At 43.7% G+C, this 21,021-nt stretch overlaps 1 protein-coding gene, 1 long non-coding RNA gene and 1 other non-coding gene across 3 annotated transcripts in view; 1 reads left to right on the top strand and 2 right to left on the bottom strand.

Moving 5' to 3' along the window:
• The window catches only part of tnr (tenascin R (restrictin, janusin)), a 118,858-nt gene that overhangs the window by 80,879 nt on the left and 16,958 nt on the right, over positions 1 to 21,021 (bottom strand). The window lies entirely within an intron of this gene.
• Positions 10,709 to 12,291, top strand: LOC111838647 (uncharacterized). Its single transcript, XR_002836916.2, has 4 exons — positions 10,709 to 10,758; positions 10,873 to 11,052; positions 11,230 to 11,439; positions 11,901 to 12,291. It is a non-coding gene; the product is annotated as an uncharacterized lncRNA (long non-coding RNA).
• On the bottom strand, positions 14,472 to 14,554 carry trnal-uaa (transfer RNA leucine (anticodon UAA)). The gene has a single exon. It is a non-coding gene; the product is annotated as a tRNA-Leu (tRNA).

Genomic DNA, 21,021 nt, shown 5'->3' with positions numbered 1-21,021 from the left:
ATATTACCCCTGTTAAAATCAGGCTGAAACGGTTTTGCAGGGAATTGCTGACCGTCGACATAAAGCGATACAAATTCAGCATCATAATGTTGAAAATTGAAAGGGTTTCGATCGTACGCTCCCATAAATCCCATGTTATCTACAAGTCCAATGACAACGGTTTTAGGCAACTGGCCTAGAAACAGATTTTCTTGTGCGCAGACCCGGCTGCCTGCAGCAACGCTGAATGTTTTCATGCAGACTCTCTCGATCGGGTATTTCGCATTGGCTGTCAGCAAGGCGCTGGCATACCCCAGTTTGACAGCCGTCGACACAGAAACTATTTTAACAAACAGGGAAGCCGATATGATTTTGAGCGAGTACTGTTCAGCATCTCCGCTCATGAGGCAAAACTCATCTTTGTTTCGAACCATTTTAATTTTGGCATCGACCCCATTTAGCATTAAACTCTCTTGAAAAAATATGTCAGAGTGTATGGGGCCAATCAATTCGAAAACACCGCTTCTTGCTGAAAATGCTGCACTTTTCTCTAAGCCCTTGTTATTGCCATCAGGGTCGGTCTCATCCATAGCACTGGAACTGTCTTTATAAAACAGCCCGCAGAAAAACTGCCTGGATAGCGTTCCGACGCTGTAATTAAGCAGGCACTCTATCATGGCTCTGTAAGGGTACGTATTGCTAGACTGGCTTACTAGCCTGTCACCCAAGGATATGTCCACCTGTGAGAAAATTGATGCGATAGGGTAATTTATGACCCCCACCTTCGCGGCAGGGTCCATGTTTGCCCCATTAGCTTTCGCACCGTAGGTGCTGTAGCGTGTTGTTGAGGTCTAGGTAATCTTCCCCATTACCGGCAATGAAAAACTCCAGGGGTCCATTATCTGTTAAAGCTGAGAGTGGCGGCACTTCCACGTATATATTTTTATCGATGCTTGCTTGTGTGTATGGCACTGCAAAAATATCCAATTCTGATTTCATGCACTCCTCTGACAGGTTGTGTAGGAGGGCCATAGTTTTAGAAAATGTATCTCCTTCTCTGTACTTTTTTGGACGCCTTCTTCTTCTCTCGCTTCTTTTTGACTACTGAGCTTCTCTTGGTCAACCCCTTGCGTTTTTTAGCAACGGTAATTCGAGCCCCGGGGGGTCTTTGACGCTTACCACGCGCCAACACCATGAGCCCAGAGCCCTCTTGCTGTCGTGTTGTTAATTGCCCCGTAATCGCACCGGAAATGACATCCTTTGCAATATTTTGCGCTGCCGATTTTAGATGTGGCTTCGCCATACTGAAAGTCCTTTTCAGAAATGGTACTGCCATTCTGAGGAGCCCTTGAAAAAGAACCCCCAGACCGCCTCCGTACATGACGGGTGCTCCGTTGTATCCGGGGAGTCCGTTACCAGCTTGGTTTCTGTAGTATTCCACATATCTATGTGGATCTGAAAAACCGTCGGCGCTGTACATTATTATTATTGGGGGTAGTGCTTAGCCGGCCTGAAATGCAGCTTCACGATCGTTTTTCCGTAACGGAAGGGTATCGCCTTGTTCTGGTCAGACTTTAACTGGATTACTATATTATCAATGTGATTCTTGCAGAGCGACACATAATGGACCCTGTCGTAAGATATTGTGACCATCGAGTTGTGAGTCCCCGTAATATGTGCCCCCCTTAACAGAGGCACGAAACTGTCACCCACTCTTTGGTGCTCGACAATGTCTGAATACACATAAATTGTGTAAAATCCGGCGCATATATCTGCTGGATTCGGAGCCGATAGTCTATCACCAATCTTTTGAAATACACCAGGAACAAACACCAGCATCCTTGCAAGGTTACCTTTCGCTTTAAAAGCCATGTGTGGTGGACCAACCATATACACTTTGTTTTTTATCGCTCCATAGTCAAGTTTTAGTTTTGACATTCCTAGAGCATCGTTAATTTCACTGATTAGGTTTTCAATACCTCTGTAATGCCCCGCTTTTAGCTTGTATTGCAGGATTGGTGGTATTGACACCCCGCCAGCCACGTAAAATAATGTGTCTTCTTCCACCAGCGTATCCCACGTTCGCAGGTAGTGGATTTCCGTTAATCCTACTTCCCATTTACCGGTCAGATTAATCGGCTTGGCTAGTTTTGTCGTGTAGCTTGATATGGTATTGTGCAGGAAAACATCCATAGACGCATTGCTAGGGAGCGTAACATAAAAACCGCTTTCCTCCTCCATGGCTGCTTTTGATGTGAATGGATGCCACAGGTACGTACCATCCCAGTTATATGTCGACTACTTGGCTAGCGGGGACCCAGCTGTTAAATTTGTCGGGCCACCCCAGCCATTTCACTAAAAACATTTTTTTGCCCCTCTGCATTTTTTCCGCGATGATTTTCTCAACTTTGAAGTTTTTGTCTTTGTCTATTCTGATCTTTTGTAGCTCTTCTGCATAAAATGTGCCGTCTATGATCTCCCCATCATAATCTTTAATCCTGTACACCGGTGGTGATCTAGGCAGACTTTCGGTGACTGTAAAATACTCGTCCGTAAAACTTTGCTCATATCCTTTGGTAAATTTCCCCCGTGCTTTCGATACCCTGACCACATCACCGATATTAAACTTATAACGACGCTTTTCAGCTGCACCAGGTGTCAAGCCATATATGTTGCTGAAAACCTGTCTGGCATTCTCCGTATTCACCTCAACCGGCTTCATTTTAATGGTGCTATGGCAGGTGTTATTGTAAGCACTCGCCAGATCTTGTACAATGTCCACATACCTTCTTGTATTATAAGCCGTAAAATAGTGCCACATTCGTGTCTTTAAAGTGCGGTTAAATCTTTCTACTATGGATGCCTTCCCAGGGAGAAGCGAACGTTCACGAACAAGATATAAACGTTCTGTGGTGAGTGTTGTGGAGAGTATTGTGTGATTTGTTAATGGGTTGCATCTGGAGGGGGGGGAGGGTTGTCTTTTTAAAGGGGGTTGGAATAGATTGAGGGAGGTTTTTCTCTTGCTTGGGTTGGTTTGGTGGAGAAAGGATCATTGTGGTTCAGGAGGGAGGGGAATCCCTTGGCTGTCCGCGGTTAATGTTGGGGGAAATGTGGTGGGTCCGTCGCTGATTTTAGATCGGCCGCGGGCGAAGATAAGTAGGCAAGAGTGAGGGGGGGGGCGAGTGTGTAGGGAAGTTAGTTACGTGGGGGCGATAGGGAGCCGCGGAGTGAAGTGAGCTGTGGGAGTGGAGCCTCTTCCTTCTTTGGGGAGGGACGGGGGGGCTGTATTGCCTCTCTCCTGAGAAGTAACCGTCCCTTTTAAAGGTTTCTTTGTCTTTGTATGCATGCGTACGGTTGTGTGTGGATGACCCTCTTTTTAGCCGGGGTTTGCAGTAGTGTTTGCTGAGGGTGGGGAAGGGGACTGATGGGGGCGCTTTGGGTGATATACAGAGTGCAGTGCTTCTTTCCTCACTAGATCGTGTATTTATAATCATGGATTTTGTTGGGCGTGATTTGATGATGTGGAGTCAACACGTGTGATGTATTGCCCCCTGTTGTCCGGTGTTTCCCTCTGGAAAGGATTGTGATCTCCGGCTATTAAATGAATTAAATAAAGTAATATTCTATTTATACCCTTGGCTCTGGTGTCTGGACCTCCCCAGATAAATTATAAAAAAGGTGGTGGCAGCGGTTACCAGTGAACCCGTTTAAGTTGTAGCGGACATAGGAGTTTTAGTTCGCTACACTTATTACACTGGTGGCAGCGGTGGGATCGCTGCTAGGTTTGATTGTTGTAGTTTTGATAATTGACGGGTAATGATGTCTCAGCGGGAGAGCGTGCTGGAGCAAGCCACCTCATCACTGGCGTCTCTGCGAGATGATCAGCAAGAGATTCCTGGTGCGGCAGCGCGTGTTGTAAGTCGTCCGGTTTTTATGCCCGATACGTTTACGGGCGTAAATAGAGAGTGGTCAGACTGGCTTGACCAATTTGAGATGGCCGCTGTAGTAAATATGTGGGATGACGGGATTAAGTTAAAGTTCCTGTCTTTACTGTTGTCTGGGAAAGCGAGAGAAATTTATGGGGGGCTACCGCCACAGGCTCGTGCAAGTTATGCGGCATTGAAACAAGCTCTGCAGGCGTGCTTAGAGCCTAGTGGGAGTGCTGATTGGCATCGGGCAGAGTTTGCCTCTCGTATCCGGCTACTAAATGAGTCGGCTCGGGAGTTTGGTACTGCCCTTAGACGTTTGGTCGTGCGTGCTTACCCTTTAGTCGATTATGCCACACAGGATATGTTAGCTCGTGATCATTTTGTTGTACATGTGGGGTCTGGGGAGTTGCGTATTCAGTTGCGCAGCGCTAAGCCCTCCACTCTAGAAGATGCCATCAATCTGGCCTCAGAGATAGAATCTATAAGGCGTTTGGAAGGCTATTCAGGTCCCCCGGTGGCCCAGGTTTGTGGTGTGAGTGGGTCTGGGTGGGATAAAGATCAGGCTGAGACGCTGTTGGGGGTGGTAGAAGGCTTACGGCAGGAAGTACAGGCATTGCGTGCTGAGGTTAGGGCATTAAAAGTTGGTGGGTCTTTGTCCCAGTCTGGGGGTAGTGCATCTATATCCCCGCCGGTGGTTTCATCCGGACCCCAGGTGTCAGCCCGAGGGGAGCGTATGGTATGCTGGGAGTGTGGGTGTGATAGACACTTGCGGAAAGACTGCCCATATGTGATGGGAAACTCCAGAGGGCGGGCACGGTAGGCCGTGTGCCCGCTCAGATGGAGGAAGGCCTGGTGTCTGGAGGACCTTTTGTAGTTAGTTTGTGTGGAAAAGGGTTATATGTGAGTGCTATTGTGGGAGGGGTAGATACTAACTTGCTGGTGGATACGGGGGCACAGGTCTCTGTAGTGCCGCGGCATTTTTGGGAGTCTGCTACTCGTGGTGTAGGACAGTTGGATCCGTATATGGGCAGGGTGGTTGTAGCTAATGGTGAGGAATTGAAAATTTCGGGTAAGTGGCACACTGTGTGTCAATTTGAAGCGTTGGCATTGGGGGTTGAGTTTCTAGTGGTGGACACGGATATGCGTGATTCATTGTTGGGTAATGACTTCCTTCTGAAGTATGGGGCCATAATAGATTTGAAGGGACAGTGTTGCCAAGTGATGGGCAAGAAGGTACCTTTGGTGACTCAAGGCATTAGTGCCCGGCCCCAGGTGGTTATGGTGAGTGCCGACGTGATGGTCCCCCCACGTAGTGAGATTATAATTCCTGGGACTGTTAAGATGACCACTGACAGCCCTGTAGTGGGTATGGTAGAGCCTGCAGCATTATTAGCGGGCCAGTGTGATGTTTTGGTGGCGCGGGTGGTGTGTCGTGCAGATAGGGGTGTTGTTCCGATCAGGGTGATTAATGTGACTGGAGAGGAGCGTAAGCTTTATAAAGGGATGAAAGTGGGTTCGCTGGTGACTGACATTGAGGTGGGCAGGGCAGCAACTCATGGTCAAAAAAAAGGGCCTGGCCAGCCGTGGACTGGGGCTGAGCTCTTTTGTCAGCTTGGCCTTGATAGAAAGGGCCTTAGTGCTGGTGAGGAAGAGGCGGCTCAGGAAATGTTGTATCAACATGCCGCTGTGTTTAGTACTGGTGAGGCTGATTTGGGTAGGACCCAGCTGGCAACCCATGTAATTGACACTGGTGATGCCCGGCCCTTAAAAGTGCCATCTCGGCGGGTTCCTCTGCAGTTACAGGGGGAGATAGATGGGTGCTTGAAGCAGATGCTGGAGGCTGAAGTTATTCAGCCTTCATGCAGCCCATGGGCAGCACCTATTGTGCCTGTTCGGAAGAAGGATGGGGGGTTGCGCTTTTGCGTGGATTATCGCAAGTTAAATGAAGTCACTCGCAAGGATGCGTACCCTTTGCCACGCATTGATGATGCGTTGGATAGTTTGGCTAATGCATCTTGGTTTTCAACCCTTGATCTGGTTAGTGGATATTGGCAGGTGGAGATTGATCCCAAGGATAAACCCAAAACTGCTTTCACTACCCGACAGGGGTTATATGAATTTAACGTCTTGAGCTTTGGATTGTGTAATGCACCGTCAACTTTCCAACGCCTGATGGATCTCGTGCTGGCTGATTTACAGTGGTCCACATGTTTGGTCTATTTGGATGACATCATTGTGTTTGGCCGGTCTTTTGAGGAGCATCTTCAGCGGCTGGACGAGGTATTGGGCAAATTGGAGGGGGCAAATTTGAAGGTGAAGCCCGCTAAATGCAACCTGTTTGCTAAACGGGTACAGTATTTGGGGCATGTGATTTCTGCTGAAGGGGTTAGGGTGGATCCTGCAAAGGTTAAGGTTGTGAGGGAGTGGCCAGTACCAAAGAATCAGACAGAAGTGCGTAGTTTTGTGGGCTTAGCCTCATACTATCGGAGGTTTATCCAGGGGTTTGCTAAGATAGCGCACCCTCTCCACCAGCTAACTGAGAAGGGCCGGAAGTTTACTTGGAATGCTGAGTGTGATCAAGCTTTTTTGGAGCTGAAGGACTGCTTAGTAAGCGCTCCAGTGTTGGTGTACCCCGACCCTGAGAAGAGGTTTGTGTTGGACACCGATGCTAGTGATCTGGGTATAGGGGCGGTGTTATCACAAGAGATGGAGGGGGGTGAGCGAGTGGTGGCATACGCCAGTCGCGCTTTGACTAAAGCAGAGCGAAAATATGCCACTACGAGAAAGGAATTGTTGAGCATGGTCACATTTATGAGGTATTTCAGACATTATCTACTGGGCCGTGAATTTGTGTTGCGCACGGACCACAACTCGCTGCGGTGGCTACACAATTTTCAGGGGGTAGAGGGTCAGTTGGCCCGGTGGATGGAGCAGTTGGCCAATTTTCAATACATAATTGTACATAGAGCAGGTAAGCTGCATGCTAACGCAGATGCAATGTCGCGGGTGCCGGCGTTTGGGGGGTGTGAGGTGGAGCCCCAGGTTTGTGCCCTCCAGACCATAACCCCAGGGGTGGTGAATGTCTGGGGGGATTCATTTGAGTTGGGGGAGGTACAGCAGGAGGATGAGGTCATTAAACTCATAATAAGTCTGAAGCAGAGGGGATTAGACGGTCGTGTGGCAGTAACAGAGCATGAGGGTGTGCGGCGTTACCTGTCAGTGTGGAAGGAGTTGGAAGTGCGGGAAGGGATATTGGTGCGGAATGTAGTGGGGCCACATGGGGCTGAGGGGCGTCAGCCAACACAGTTTGTAGTGCCCATAGGTGTGGTACCTCGTGTATTGTATTGGTTGCATAATACCAAGACTGGCGGGCATTTGGGGGTTCAGAAAGTTCATGCTAAAGTTCGGGACCGCTTTTTTTGGCCGGGGTGGCAGGGGGATGTGCGGCGTTGGTGTCGAGAATGCATGGAGTGTGCATCGCGGAAGGAGGTGGGGGCGGCCCCTCGTGCGCCAATGGTCTCTACAGTGTCAGCAAGGCCATATGAGAGGGTAGCCTTAGATATTTTGGGACCTCTCCCGGAGACGGGAAAGGGAAATAAATATATTTTGGTGGTTGCAGATTATTTTTCGAAGTGGACAGAGGCTTTTTCCCTGCCAAATCAGGAGGCAATTACAGTGGCAAGGGTGTTGGTAGAAGAGTGGGTATGTAGGTATGGTACACCTCGCACTCTGCATTCTGACCAAGGGAGGAACTTTGAGTCTCGGGTTTTTCAAGAGGTATGCCGGCTGTTGGATATTTATAAAACACGGACATCCCCTTACTCACCCCAGTCCGATGGATTGGTAGAAAGGTTCAACCGGACCTTGCTGGCAATGCTTTCGTTGTTTGTGAATCAGAACCAGTCAAATTGGGATACGTTGTTGCCATATGTGATGATGGCATACCGGAGTAGTGTGCATGCCAGTACAGGGTATACCCCATACAAGGTGTTGTTTGCACGTGAAATGGTGCTCCCCATTGACATAATGTTAAATCTTGATCATGGCGAGAAGTTTAGACCTGTGTCGGAATATGTGGCAGGTGTGTCCCAAACTTTGGAGACTGTAGTAGAGGCAGTGAGGAGGCATCAGAATAAGGCGTCAGCGCAACAGAAAAAGGGTTATGATTTTAGAGCACAGCCTCAGTGGTATACGGAGAATGAATTGGTATGGGTGCGAGATAAGGCTAGGAGGAGGGGTCTGTGTCCTAAGTTGCAAAGGAGGTTTAAGGGCCCTTTCAGAGTAATGGAGCGGATCTCAGAGGTACTGTATAGGATATGCCCAGTGCATGGAGGAGGGGAAACTGTTATTCATGTTAATCGCTTGAAACCTTGTGTGTCTCCTCCTTCTGAGGAAATCCCCAGGTCCCAGGGAGTTGGAGTACGGCAGAAGGAGTGGAGGAGGCAAGTAGGGGGTATGAAACGGCCTCGAGAGGTCTACTCCCCCGTTAACTGGTGGTTCCTACAGCCAAGGGTTGGTCCAGACAATGGTGGTGGAGCAGAGCGGGAGAGTACAAGGACAATGTCTGGGACAAGGCTGCAGGAGATGCCAAGGGGACCGGAGACTTCGGCAGGGGGGATGGAGAAGATAACCCCACAACAGTTAGGAGCGGTTCCACAGAGGGTGGCATTGCAGGAAACCCAGGCTGGAGCGGCAGAGAGTCCGCAACCACAGCAACAGAGGCCAAGAAGGGATAGAAGACCTCCGGTTTGGACAAGAGATTTTAAGATGGATTGACTCGGGGGCGAGTCTTTTGTAGCAGAGGGGGGGGGATAGTGTGGTGAGTGTTGTGGAGAGTATTGTGTGATTTGTTAATGGGTTGCATCTGGAGGGGGGGGAGGGTTGTCTTTTTAAAGGGGGTTGGAATAGATTGAGGGAGGTTTTTCTCTTGCTTGGGTTGGTTTGGTGGAGAAAGGATCATTGTGGTTCAGGAGGGAGGGGAATCCCTTGGCTGTCCGCGGTTAATGTTGGGGGAAATGTGGTGGGTCCGTCGCTGATTTTAGATCGGCCGCGGGCGAAGATAAGTAGGCAAGAGTGAGGGGGGGGGCGAGTGTGTAGGGAAGTTAGTTACGTGGGGGCGATAGGGAGCCGCGGAGTGAAGTGAGCTGTGGGAGTGGAGCCTCTTCCTTCTTTGGGGAGGGACGGGGGGGCTGTATTGCCTCTCTCCTGAGAAGTAACCGTCCCTTTTAAAGGTTTCTTTGTCTTTGTATGCATGCGTACGGTTGTGTGTGGATGACCCTCTTTTTAGCCGGGGTTTGCAGTAGTGTTTGCTGAGGGTGGGGAAGGGGACTGATGGGGGCGCTTTGGGTGATATACAGAGTGCAGTGCTTCTTTCCTCACTAGATCGTGTATTTATAATCATGGATTTTGTTGGGCGTGATTTGATGATGTGGAGTCAACACGTGTGATGTATTGCCCCCTGTTGTCCGGTGTTTCCCTCTGGAAAGGATTGTGATCTCCGGCTATTAAATGAATTAAATAAAGTAATATTCTATTTATACCCTTGGCTCTGGTGTCTGGACCTCCCCAGATAAATTATAAAAAAGGTGGTGGCAGCGGTTACCAGTGAACCCGTTTAAGTTGTAGCGGACATAGGAGTTTTAGTTCGCTACACTTATTACAGTTCTATTACTGTGCATTTACTGTTTTGATTGTTTACGAACAACCTTTAACGTGTGCGCCGTGTGAATAACGTTCGTTTCTGTAAACTCAGGTTTCCGGTTTTACAAACGTTTCCAAACAAACAACAAACGTAACACGAACAGTGAAGATTTTGCCCGAAGCCTTGCCCGTCAATCGTTCTTTGTCAGTCATGTGCTTGCACTGTCTGACGCGCTCCCATCGCCATTTTGAGTGTATCGCGGATGTAAACACATTTCGTTAACAAACGTAATATTTCATATTCAGTGTTTTTTTTCTCCACAAAAATGTAATGTTATGTGTAATCAGTAATAAGCAATTTTCATTACCAAAACACACTAGTAATTTAGGTGTTTAAGAAAGGAAAAGAGGTATAAGAACACCACAAAAATGTAATTGGACATATTTTATTTTAAATATGACCAATAAAGTTAAGTGGCAAGCAGAATACAGGCTCGGTATACAATGAGTTTATACAGCTCCTTCTAGACATCATGAGAAACGTTAGAAACTGTACTTGCAAATGTTTCTAAACTTAAACTACAGCTAGGCATTGGTTTGGAACAGCACACAGTGACAGCCTTATCCAGCATTGTGGCTTATAATCCATGCACGCGAATATACACATACATGCACTGATAAACGTGTCATTAGTCTTGCAGTTTACTTTTGTCTTTAAAAAGCATTCACTCTGTATCGCTAGTTTAACACGAACAGATTAACCCATCCGTAGTGAGGCTAGCCTGCTAGCGTAGGTTAACCAATGTTAAAATACCAACTCTATAAGACAAAATAATGCATATTCAGCTATCCGACGCCTCTTCGTTACCTCCTCTACCTGCTGTCCATATCCTTTTTCCCAAGTGGGAAATCGAAAAAAATCTTATGTTGTGGTCCACCTTTCTGCCATTTCTACCATGTGATTGAGTATGACAGCCTTTCACACGGCACGAGTGTCCCATATTACCAAAGATAATGCCACACGCAAATACTGGCACCCACAATGGCTATTCGACCCATAATACACTGCGGCTATAGCGCATGTGAGGTCAACTTTCAAAGACCCATTGGACATTTGTACAAGGACAACGCCATCGCGCATGCTTAGTTTAAACGGCCATTTTCAAGACGGTCGTTAATTTGAAGTACAGTATATATCAACTGTTATCAGGTAGGAAGTATTGCATGACAGTTTTATTGATTGAACTGTTGTTGTTGATTGAGTGTATGTAACATTTTCAGGTTAGGATTTGACATTTTACTTGTATAATTTGAAATTTTTCAGATTTGAAGCCTGGTCTGCAAATACGTTCCTTGAAAAACAACCTTCAAAAAGTGACTCCAGCGTGTGATTCTCTGCCTGCAACCACTGCTAGTCCACATAAGTCCTTTAACTCCAGCAATCTCAAGATTGTAATTGACCGCCAAACACCACTTGCACCTTAACCCTCCAGCAAACCCACAGGTATTTGTTAATTATGTAAAGGAAATTGCTAATATAAAGCAATTACCAATTTTTAAATTGGGTTTCTGCGTGAGTGTGTGTGTGTGTGTTTTCAATATCATGTTTAACATTTATTTTTGAAGAATAATAAGTAAACATATTTTCATGACTAGTTCTCTATTTATTTGTTTATTTCAGTGTTGGAAAAACATTCACAAGAGGGAGATGGCTTCTCACAGATCAGTTTATGTCACCGCCTTGCTGATGCCTTTGTAGAGGACATCCCAGACATGCATCCCATGCCACTTACAGGGCCTTGTGAGATGTCTAGTGATTCCAGTGCAGAACATGATGGTTCTAGTCAGCATACCCTCTCCATGACCTTTAAAAAAACTGGAGCAACTTTTGGTGTGTATATTTATGTTGCATGCAAAATATATGTTTATTAATAGATATGGGTTTAAGAAAGAAAGCTATTAAAATTTATGTGTAATGATGATTTATCTGACACCAAACACATGTAGATACACCAAAGAAGTATTTTGCAAATACAAGTTTTGCATAGAAGACTCAATTTATATACACACACATTTGGCTTGAAGAAAAACAAAATTACTGTTTAAGTCAAATTAATAATTAAATGTGACGTGTGCTTTAAAAATCATCAAAAGAATGAGCAGTTCTATTCCACAAATACGAGCAAAAACAAACTACCTTTGGATGTGAAGGGTTTCCCTGTTACATCAGTTGAAGACATGAGTATTATTGTATTGTACAGTATATGCTTTAATCTTTCTTGTTTCCACATATTGATTTTATTCCATTACTTTGATTTTGCTAATGTTGATTATGCTACATCTATTTTACAGTTGAAACAGCCCAATGCCAAGTTGGATGGGGACAGCAACGTCTCAAAGAGGCAGCGGAATGCTTTGATAGACCTGGTGCCACAAAGAGAAACTGAAAAGATACTTTTCTTTAGCAACATCCTGAACTCTTTCCACAAGCTGAGCCCCAAGAATTGTCATGTGAAAGCCCTTCTTTGACCAACAATAACATAAGGTCACCTGGTGTCTTATCTGACAACACTCCTTCCTCATATGAATCGGGATCAGAAAATGAACTGTCCTCAAAGGAAAGTATCTCTGCGGATGATTAATGAACTTTCATACCTTGTGATCCTTGTTACAAGTTTTCCTGTTTAATGTCTTATACATTTTATTCAAAATGTCCATTGGTTTGATGTGAAATTTCTAAAATGTCTTGTGTTTAAAATTGCCCATGTGTAAATAAATCGTCATGGTGAGTTTGTTACTTCTCAGCTTTATTTATATGCAAAATTGTTTACAATTTTGTTTGTTGTGCTAAATTAATAAAATATAATAATTATTGGCTATAAGTATTATGGTCAAATAATCATTTATCTACTTTAACTCTGGATAAAAAGCGACAGCTACATAACGTGACTTACATAATTACAGGGACAAAACCCTATAGCAACTTAGGGTTGAGTGCCTTGGTTAGGAGCATGTAGTAGTAGATTTGAATGCTGGTCTGATTCCCAGAGCAGTCCCTTTCCCATTAAGCTACTACAACCCTATTTAATACCTTAATGTTTCTGGATGCAAAAGTTACTGAAAGTAAACTTGCAAAAATAACTGTTTATATAACGTTCATTTCTTGCTTGTGTGCTTCAGGATCGTTTGCAAACGTTTTTGTAACGTTTATATACAAACATTGTTTGTCCTCATTTAATGTTCATACACTGTTTGTTCAATGTTTGGATACTGTTTGCAAACAGTAATATACAAGCGTTACACAAACGTTCAAAGAACGTTTTATTTCTCTGTGGGTTAACATCATACCGGTTGCGGAATGTATTAGCCCATGTTTCTCCGTAAGCTTATGAAACGATGTGTTAAAAAACTCGATCGGTTTGTAGCTTTTTGGGTATCCTGCCTTCAGAGAGAATGTTTTCAAACACTTTCTTTACCTCTAAACCAGTCTTGCTTTTAAGGCAGCGCACCCATGCGTATTTTGATAGAATATCTATGCACGTCAACATGTATTTAAAATCATCATTCTGGTCCGCGTAAGCCGACATATCCACCAAGTCAGCTTGCCATTAAGAATCGATATTAGTCACAAAGACTCTATTCCTTTTATAGTTAAATCTGATCGGTTTATGTAATGTGTATGCATCTTCACCAGACAGCCATGTCACAACTTGCTTTTTATCCACAGTATGTCCACTTTGGTCATTTATCTGTGCCCTGTATAATCTATCGACACCACCAAATGACCCAGGGTTTGATGGCGTATAATAGACACGTTTCAAGTGCTTGTTATCCATCGTGAACCTCTAGCAATAATGACACAATGTTTTCATGACTCAACTCATTTTATTTAGAAAAGCATGTAAAAATTGCGATCCAATCACATTTTGACAGACATTGTTCAGCGTTTACACACCATCCAGAGTCTGCTCGAACTTGTGCATATCTCAGAAATCACTAATTGCACCATCTACAGCACACTCATAATCTTTCCCTTCAACATCACGTTTCAGCTTGCATAATTTTTCCCGTACATTAATTTCGGTTTTAAGTTCAGAAATTACTGCCTCGACTGCACCTTGGACTTTGACAGGTGGGGGGTGATGGTGAAACATCGCGACCGCTTTCGTGATGATATATTTAAACCATAGTCTATACAGCTTTTTGATCAGCTTTTCAAAATTGTTAAAGAAGTAAAGCGGTTCAGGTTTGTAGAGACGCGTGTGCCTCCGCTGGCTCGGGTGTTTCACAGAACAGCCGACACAGGTCTCCTGCATGTCATCTTCAATGATCCGATCCAGAATACAGGCCAGTGCCCCTTTGATTATCTTCATGGCAGAGTCGGTGATGCTCCCATCCACAGCATCTTCAGATAATGACAGCCCCGCAAAACGATCGCAGAGCTCATCTATCGTCCGTGCAGGGGGCCGCGATGTGTCCATTAGGTCGGAGGCCTCCTGCGGAGGTTGTTGTTGTGATCCGGGCCACACAGCCGAGGTCGGGCTAGAAGGGGTTGGTGGTGGCAGGAACGGTGCCCCATACGGTCCCCATAGTGCGGGGCACCGCGGGATGAGTTGAGGATGCGCTAGTGGTTTGTCCAGTAGCTGAACAAAAGTAAATGGGGCTCGCTGAGGGCTGAGTTGAGGAGAAGACTTGTTGCGCAGTATCAGCCCAAAAGTAAATTCAGACGGGTCCCACAAATCGGCCTGTTGATGGAGGCATTCAGGAGATGTCGGGCTGGGTGATGTCTGTTCGCTCGCCATTGCTTGCTGGTAGATGTGCCTCGTTTTGGTGATGGCTCACAGGATGGCTGGGTATTAATATGTTTTCAAGATGGTTAAGCACGGTCTTCTCTCATCTCATTGGTTGTCATCAAAAAGGCTTTACCTGGGGTGGGGTTTGAACCCACACGGACATACGTCCATTGGATCTTAAGTCCAATGCCTTAACCACTCAGCCACCCTGGTGAACATGGTACATTCTGTGTCAATGAGCATGCACAAGCTTCGGATTCCCCCACCGTTCTTCATTTGACGCGCAAGTTTTGAACAGGCCGGCAGCACACGGTCGAGCTGCGGGGCTAAAATGTTTGCTGGTTAAATGTTTTCTTCAACCTACCACTGGTAAATATCGCTAAAAGTTTTTCTTCTTCTTCTTTAAACACGTTGGTTAAATGTAATGTGTTTAAGCGCTTTCTTCTTTTAAAAACTTGGTTAAAATATTTGTGCTTGTTTAAAACTCAGCATTTGCTCTTGTTTCGTTTGTTTAAAAGTTAAAAGTTTGGGACTTGTGTCGTTTGTGCTTAAAATACGGTGTTTCGCTCGGGCATGTTTGTACTTGTTTAAATTCCATCTGCTTTTCTTTCTTTCTTTCTTTTTAAATGTAACACTAAAGTTTTTCTTGTTTAAAACATTTGGTGCTTTCTTCTTTTAAAATACACCGGGGCGCTCGTGTCTATTGCGGACGGACGGAACCCCGCAGGACGTGTATGCCCTAGCTTACGTTCATCCTGCTATATGTTTTATTATTCCTTAAAAACGTAATTAAAAATAACACATTAATAAAATACATGTAATGTATTTTTATTCTATTAAAGTTTAACGACAACCCTTATCTCCCCAAACCATACGTCCCCCTATCGGCAACACGTGGCTTAAGCATGTATGGTACCATTTGGCCAAAACCCCCTCCTCCCGACCAATCAGATCAAAGGATATGCCCACATCCGCTTATGACGTCATAGATGGGGGAGAGCTTTAAGCTCCGCCCAAGGTACCACCTAACCTTTTTTTTATTGCTGCTGCCTCATTCAGTTCATTCTCTGCAGATGGCAGCTAAAAACACTGATTATATAGTACTGTAGTATGTATTACACTCACCTTTTCAATTTCTTACTGGCAGATTAAGGTCACTCTACTTACCACAATCTATGTGATGCAATTTAAACATATCAGTACTGTTATTATACTAAAACCATATTCCCATTATCTTTCATTTTAGGATTCTCACTTCAAAATACAGAGCAATGTTTGTTCACTATATGACCAGGTATTCACAGGGAACTGAGTGAATTTCCAGGAATGTAGATGTGCACAGAAACAATGAATGAAAAGCAATGAGAAGAAAAGTATTATTGATGTGACATCATCTCAGAAACTAGAGTCCAAATCCAGCAGGACTCTGCATGCTAACATTTAAATTAGCTGCATTGCTATCCTTCCCTTTTCTGGTGGGAAATTGTGTGTCTGGCCAGCTTCGTGGTTCCCTTTTATACGGTGGCCGAGATAGCCCAATGAAATTCAAAATAAAGAAACGCACGTCTAATAGAGAAACGCGCTGCAAAACAACAAAGCATATTCAAGTTCATAACGAACCTCCAAACACACTGCAAATTCATAGACGCTACATAAATTAAGGAAACATTTTCATCAAAATGACAATACATGCAAACCACATTTTACACACGCGCTGCAAATACTAAAAACAACCGCAACTTCGGAAACGCGCTGCAACTGGCAACACAACGGAAGTGTTTCGGGTGACCACATGCTTGTGATAATGTTTTTAACGTAAATGTGCATGTAAACGTTACAGTAAAGAATCAGTGGCAGCTGTTTTGATTAACCTGTGTAGCTCTCTGAGCAATTATAGACTATATAGTACAGTAATTATCAATCACATTAATCCTACCATTTACCACACAGCTTCTTGATTATTGTTGTAGCGATCTGTTCAAATAGAAGATACAGTGGAAACCGCTTACAGTGATCACGTCTGTCTGGGTGAAACTGATTATAAGCGGATGATCATTATAACCCATTTTTTCTTTCTTATGTCTCAGGCAGATTACAATCTAACTGACATGTATATTTCTTACATGAATATAAGGTAATAAAACGGACAGCGTCATTTTTTTACTTAATTTTCAAAATACAGTACAACTGTGTCAAACGCTTTTGAAATTACAGTACTGTAAACTAAATTACTTAACTGTGTATAATTCAAATATGTTATAATACAATACATGACAAATTGCTTATTGAACAGTACTGTATATGAAAAATAGCTTATTGTAGTTTCGCTGCTGCATCTCCGTGGCTCGTTTTTAGCAGTTTCCATATGTTGCCATGCTTAAATACACACTGTAAGCAGACTACTTGACTACTGACCAGAGCATGTGAGCGGAGCGGAGCGTGAGCGAGGATCGGAGCGGGCGAAATTTGGTCAGAGCGCGGAGCGGTTTTTTAATTAAGGCTGGAGCGGTCGCTCTGTCTCGCTCCAATTTCGCTCCGATACCGCTCACACTACGACTCTGAGGCGTGCGCAAATCTTCCCAGAATTCATCTATACAATTACCAAGATTTAGATCCGCTTTGGAATCTAAAAAGACCTTTCTCGGAAACATGAGTGTGCTACGCGAACACGCGGAGGCCAGAGGAAAACGTGAGCAAGTTTTATATGGTTGTAGCATATCAAGTCTATAAAGTAAATACAAGTATAAAAGCCTATAATTTGGTAATCAAATAAATTAGTTTGTCATTCAAATTAGGTCTAATAGGATTTTTTTAATTCACGTAACGCTGTCAGTGAAATTTTATTTTATAGAGAGAGATGCAGCAGCAGCATCAACAGAAAATAACTGAGGAATTTAAAACGTGGATGCGCTTAGCCTGTATATTCTTTAGGCTATTAAGCCCACTGATTCCTTTATTTTTAAGCCTATTTTGTGTGGAATGCCATTGCCAAACCTGTCCGTTGTTGTCTATATGTAAAAATAAATATTTTCTGTTCTGAGTGCCGTTGCTCACATTTCTTTATGATATAAGGCATCGGTTTAAGGTGACATTTGTTAGGCATGCAGATTATTTGTCCCTCTTTTAATTGGAGCGAGCGTGGAGCGATTTGACTGGAGCGGGAGGAAATTTTAGTGGAGCGAGGAGCGGTGTTGAGCGGAGCGACTTAGTGCGAATTAGAGCGGAGGAGCGGGCGGAGCCAACAGCCTCGTGAGCGAGGAGCGGAAATTCTCACCGCTCCACTCCGCTCACATGCTCTGCTACTGACACGTGGAGAAGTTGCAGGTCACCAGTTTATTCTCTGACAGATTGCAATCCGGGAGCGGCCATCTGACATACATTCAGCATGTACAGGAGGAAGCTCTGCCATATGTATCAGCTGTATCCCTTTTAAAGCCCTTTGGGCATCTCCCCCCTCTCTAGGTACCTTCCGTCTACGTGACAACCACATGTTTGACATTTGCTCTAGTTAGTCGGTTAGTACTTGTCCTTGTGGAAGGCTACAGATACGTAAGGGCCGCTGACGTTTTTCTGTCTGCCCCCTCTATCGGTCCCGATTTATGTAACCTTGCCCTGCCGGCGCCAGTCAGTTCTCGTTTCAGTTAGCTGCATTTTTTAGAATGAACCACCCCCCCCCCCCCCTTTCACATGCCCTGCTTTAAGCTATATTCTCCTTTTCCTCTATTCATTGTATGTTCTTTATAATTATATTCAATCCCACACTACTAAAAATGAATTATTTAAACAGTATTTGTACAAAATTGATTCTGTCCCAAGCTTTTTGTTATATATAAGTAGTTGGTAATTATAACCGTGATCACGATAAGCAGTTTCCACTGTAACTTACTTTTCACCTGTAAATTATCGCCATTGGCTCCATTGAAAAGTGTGCCGAGAAGGGTCCAGCTGCAGACGCCTGTAGAGTGGAGCCACACCAGAAATACGTCACCTCCACAGGAAACACGTGGCCTCAACTCTGTGTCACAGCGAATAAACCCTAACCTTAACCCTAACCCTCACCGGAGCTCCACTTTACGTCCTTAAAGATCACGTGTTTCCTGTGGAGGTGATGTATTTTCAAGAGTGTCCAGCTGCAGACGCCTGTAGAGTGGAACTCCACCGGAAATACGTGATTTTAAGGGGCGTAAAGTGGAGCTCCACAGGAAACACGTGACCAAACTGTGTGTTACAGCGGAATTTCAGTTGTAAAATTCTCAAAAAGTATGTTTTTGTTCATTTATACGCTAGAGAAATTATATATATATACACACACACACACATACTGTATATATATATATATATATATATTAGGGCTGTCAAAATTAACGCGTTAACGCGGATTAATCCATCATCATGATTAATCTGATTAAAATTTTTAATGCAATTAACCCATCTGCAGCGTAGAATGATTCAAAATCCCTGAAATGTCTCTGTTAACCCATTTCGGGCAGTTTTAGTGCGTTCCATTTGCCCTCGGAACTCGTATTCCGAGTCGGATTCCGGAGTTTTGAAGCCGGAAGTGACGACATGCGCTCCAGTTTCTCGGAGATCCGAGAAATATCTCGGAGCAGCACAGAGGATCCCGAGTTCAGAATCCTAGATGGCTGCGCCCTTAATCAACAGAAGGGAAAGTTTTAGTTTTATACTGTTCAAGCACTATTTCTCATTTGTGGCTCATTAAATCGGTCGCACACACTATACTGTCCAACTTATCTGTGGATGTATTGCTACGGAGTTTTATATGTAAAGCACCGCACGTAATGTGTTATCAACTGATATTGCTAACAATGGCAATTAACCGGGCTAGAATTGGACTTCATGATTAGTTGGATTATTTGTCGGATTTACGGTAGTTCGTGCTAATTGTAAGCAAACGAAGATAAAGACCATTTAAACTGAGGTACCTTAAATCCAACAAGTTGTCCGGCTAAGCAAAAAATCTTGCTTTTTGATATGGGTACATGGTATTGCACTTCTGTGGCAGATGGAATGCATCCGACTCATGTTCAAGATGTTCAATAAACATGTTAAGTGCATATATATTCCCTTTTTTCTTGAGTGTGTTTGCTCATGCAAAATTAAATGTGATTAATATAGATTAAAAATGAATGATATTTAATCGTGATTAATCGAAATTAATCCACAGCAACCCTGTGATTAATCTGATTAAAAATTTTAATCGTTTGACAGCACTAATATATATATATCTGGTCTGATCTAGTTTGTGGAATATATATATTGGTCATAAGATGAGCAGTTATAAACATGCATACCATACATACGCAATTGCTATTATGTTACTTTCCATACACATTACTAATATATATATATTGGTCTTGCCTTAACTGTTATAAACATATACTAGGTATGTTACAAAAAAATGAGACAGTAAAATTAAGACCTGCAAATGTTTTCATCAGGGAGAGTGTAAAGAAACATAAATTTTGATACCAAAACCACCCCTCTATGTTCAGTATTAAAGAAGTTATGACAGTTTTAATATTCGGGGAATGGCTAATTTCCATGTATTGTCTTTGCATTAGAATAAAACAAAAGCTGTGATCAACAAAAGTGAATGTTCAATAACTTCCTTGTGGGTTGAGATAACTGAATGAAACTTTCAACACATACAGAGAAAGTTAAAGAGAATCAGATAAAACACTAAACAATTAAGTTGGATATCTTAATTGGCTAAAGATGCAAAAACGCAGTGACCGCCATGACACTCAGTCAATCAGACAGGCGATCTTCGGAACGGTAAATAACTGTCTCGGATTCATTCGATTTTGATGAAACTTCACCAGTTAACAGAAAAAACAATAGAAAGAGCGTCCAATTAACTTTTGTTATTGTCTAAAGCATAGATTTTGGTTTAGAACAGGTTGAACTTGATGAAAATTTTCGGCGCAAGCAAAAATGACAAACCGTATGATCAAATTGAAAAATTCGAATTCGAGGCTGAAGAGGGGAATCCTAAGTATGTCATAACAAGGAATCTCGCAGAAATAGCCGATCACAGACAGCGCACTGCCCATTTTACCTTGGGGTTACCCTGTGATGCACCTATATCGCATAGCAGTGGCGATCGTAGAAAATGGCGGCCGGGATTCCCGTGGATTGTAACATACCTACATATACTATATACGATTGCTGGAACAGCGCAAGTGCGTACGTATTTTATGTGCATTTGCGCTGATATGACAAGAAATTATTGTGTATTTTAACCTGTATATGCTAATTCGTACTTCATTTGCGGTATATAGGTTGAAATGCATGGTATTTTCTTGTCATATCAGCGCAAATGCACATAAAATACGTACGCATTTACACTGTCACAGCAATCGATTGCCGCACGTATCGCTTTTAAAGGTGAATGCGTACTTGCGTACCAGTTATCAACATGTAACAATTATATTCAATCAACTGCTAAATTTATTTAGACAGCAACAACAAACAGAATGAAATAAAAAAAAAAAACAATCAACACACTCATGTGCCAGTAATTTAATCTTTCTCATAACAGACAGCATTAACCCGGAAGCCCCGCTGGTCAACACAGGCCTGTAAAAATAATTCCATGTCCTCTTGGATCTGAAAACCAAAGAGGAATGGCTCCTTGGATTCTATCTTGTCTCTTTTCG

Source organism: Paramormyrops kingsleyae, chromosome 21 (genome assembly GCF_048594095.1).
Source record: "Paramormyrops kingsleyae isolate MSU_618 chromosome 21, PKINGS_0.4, whole genome shotgun sequence".
NCBI lineage: Eukaryota > Metazoa > Chordata > Actinopteri > Osteoglossiformes > Mormyridae > Paramormyrops > Paramormyrops kingsleyae.
Note: the sequence above shows the minus strand (reverse complement) of the source record. Positions and strands in the feature narration are given on the sequence as shown.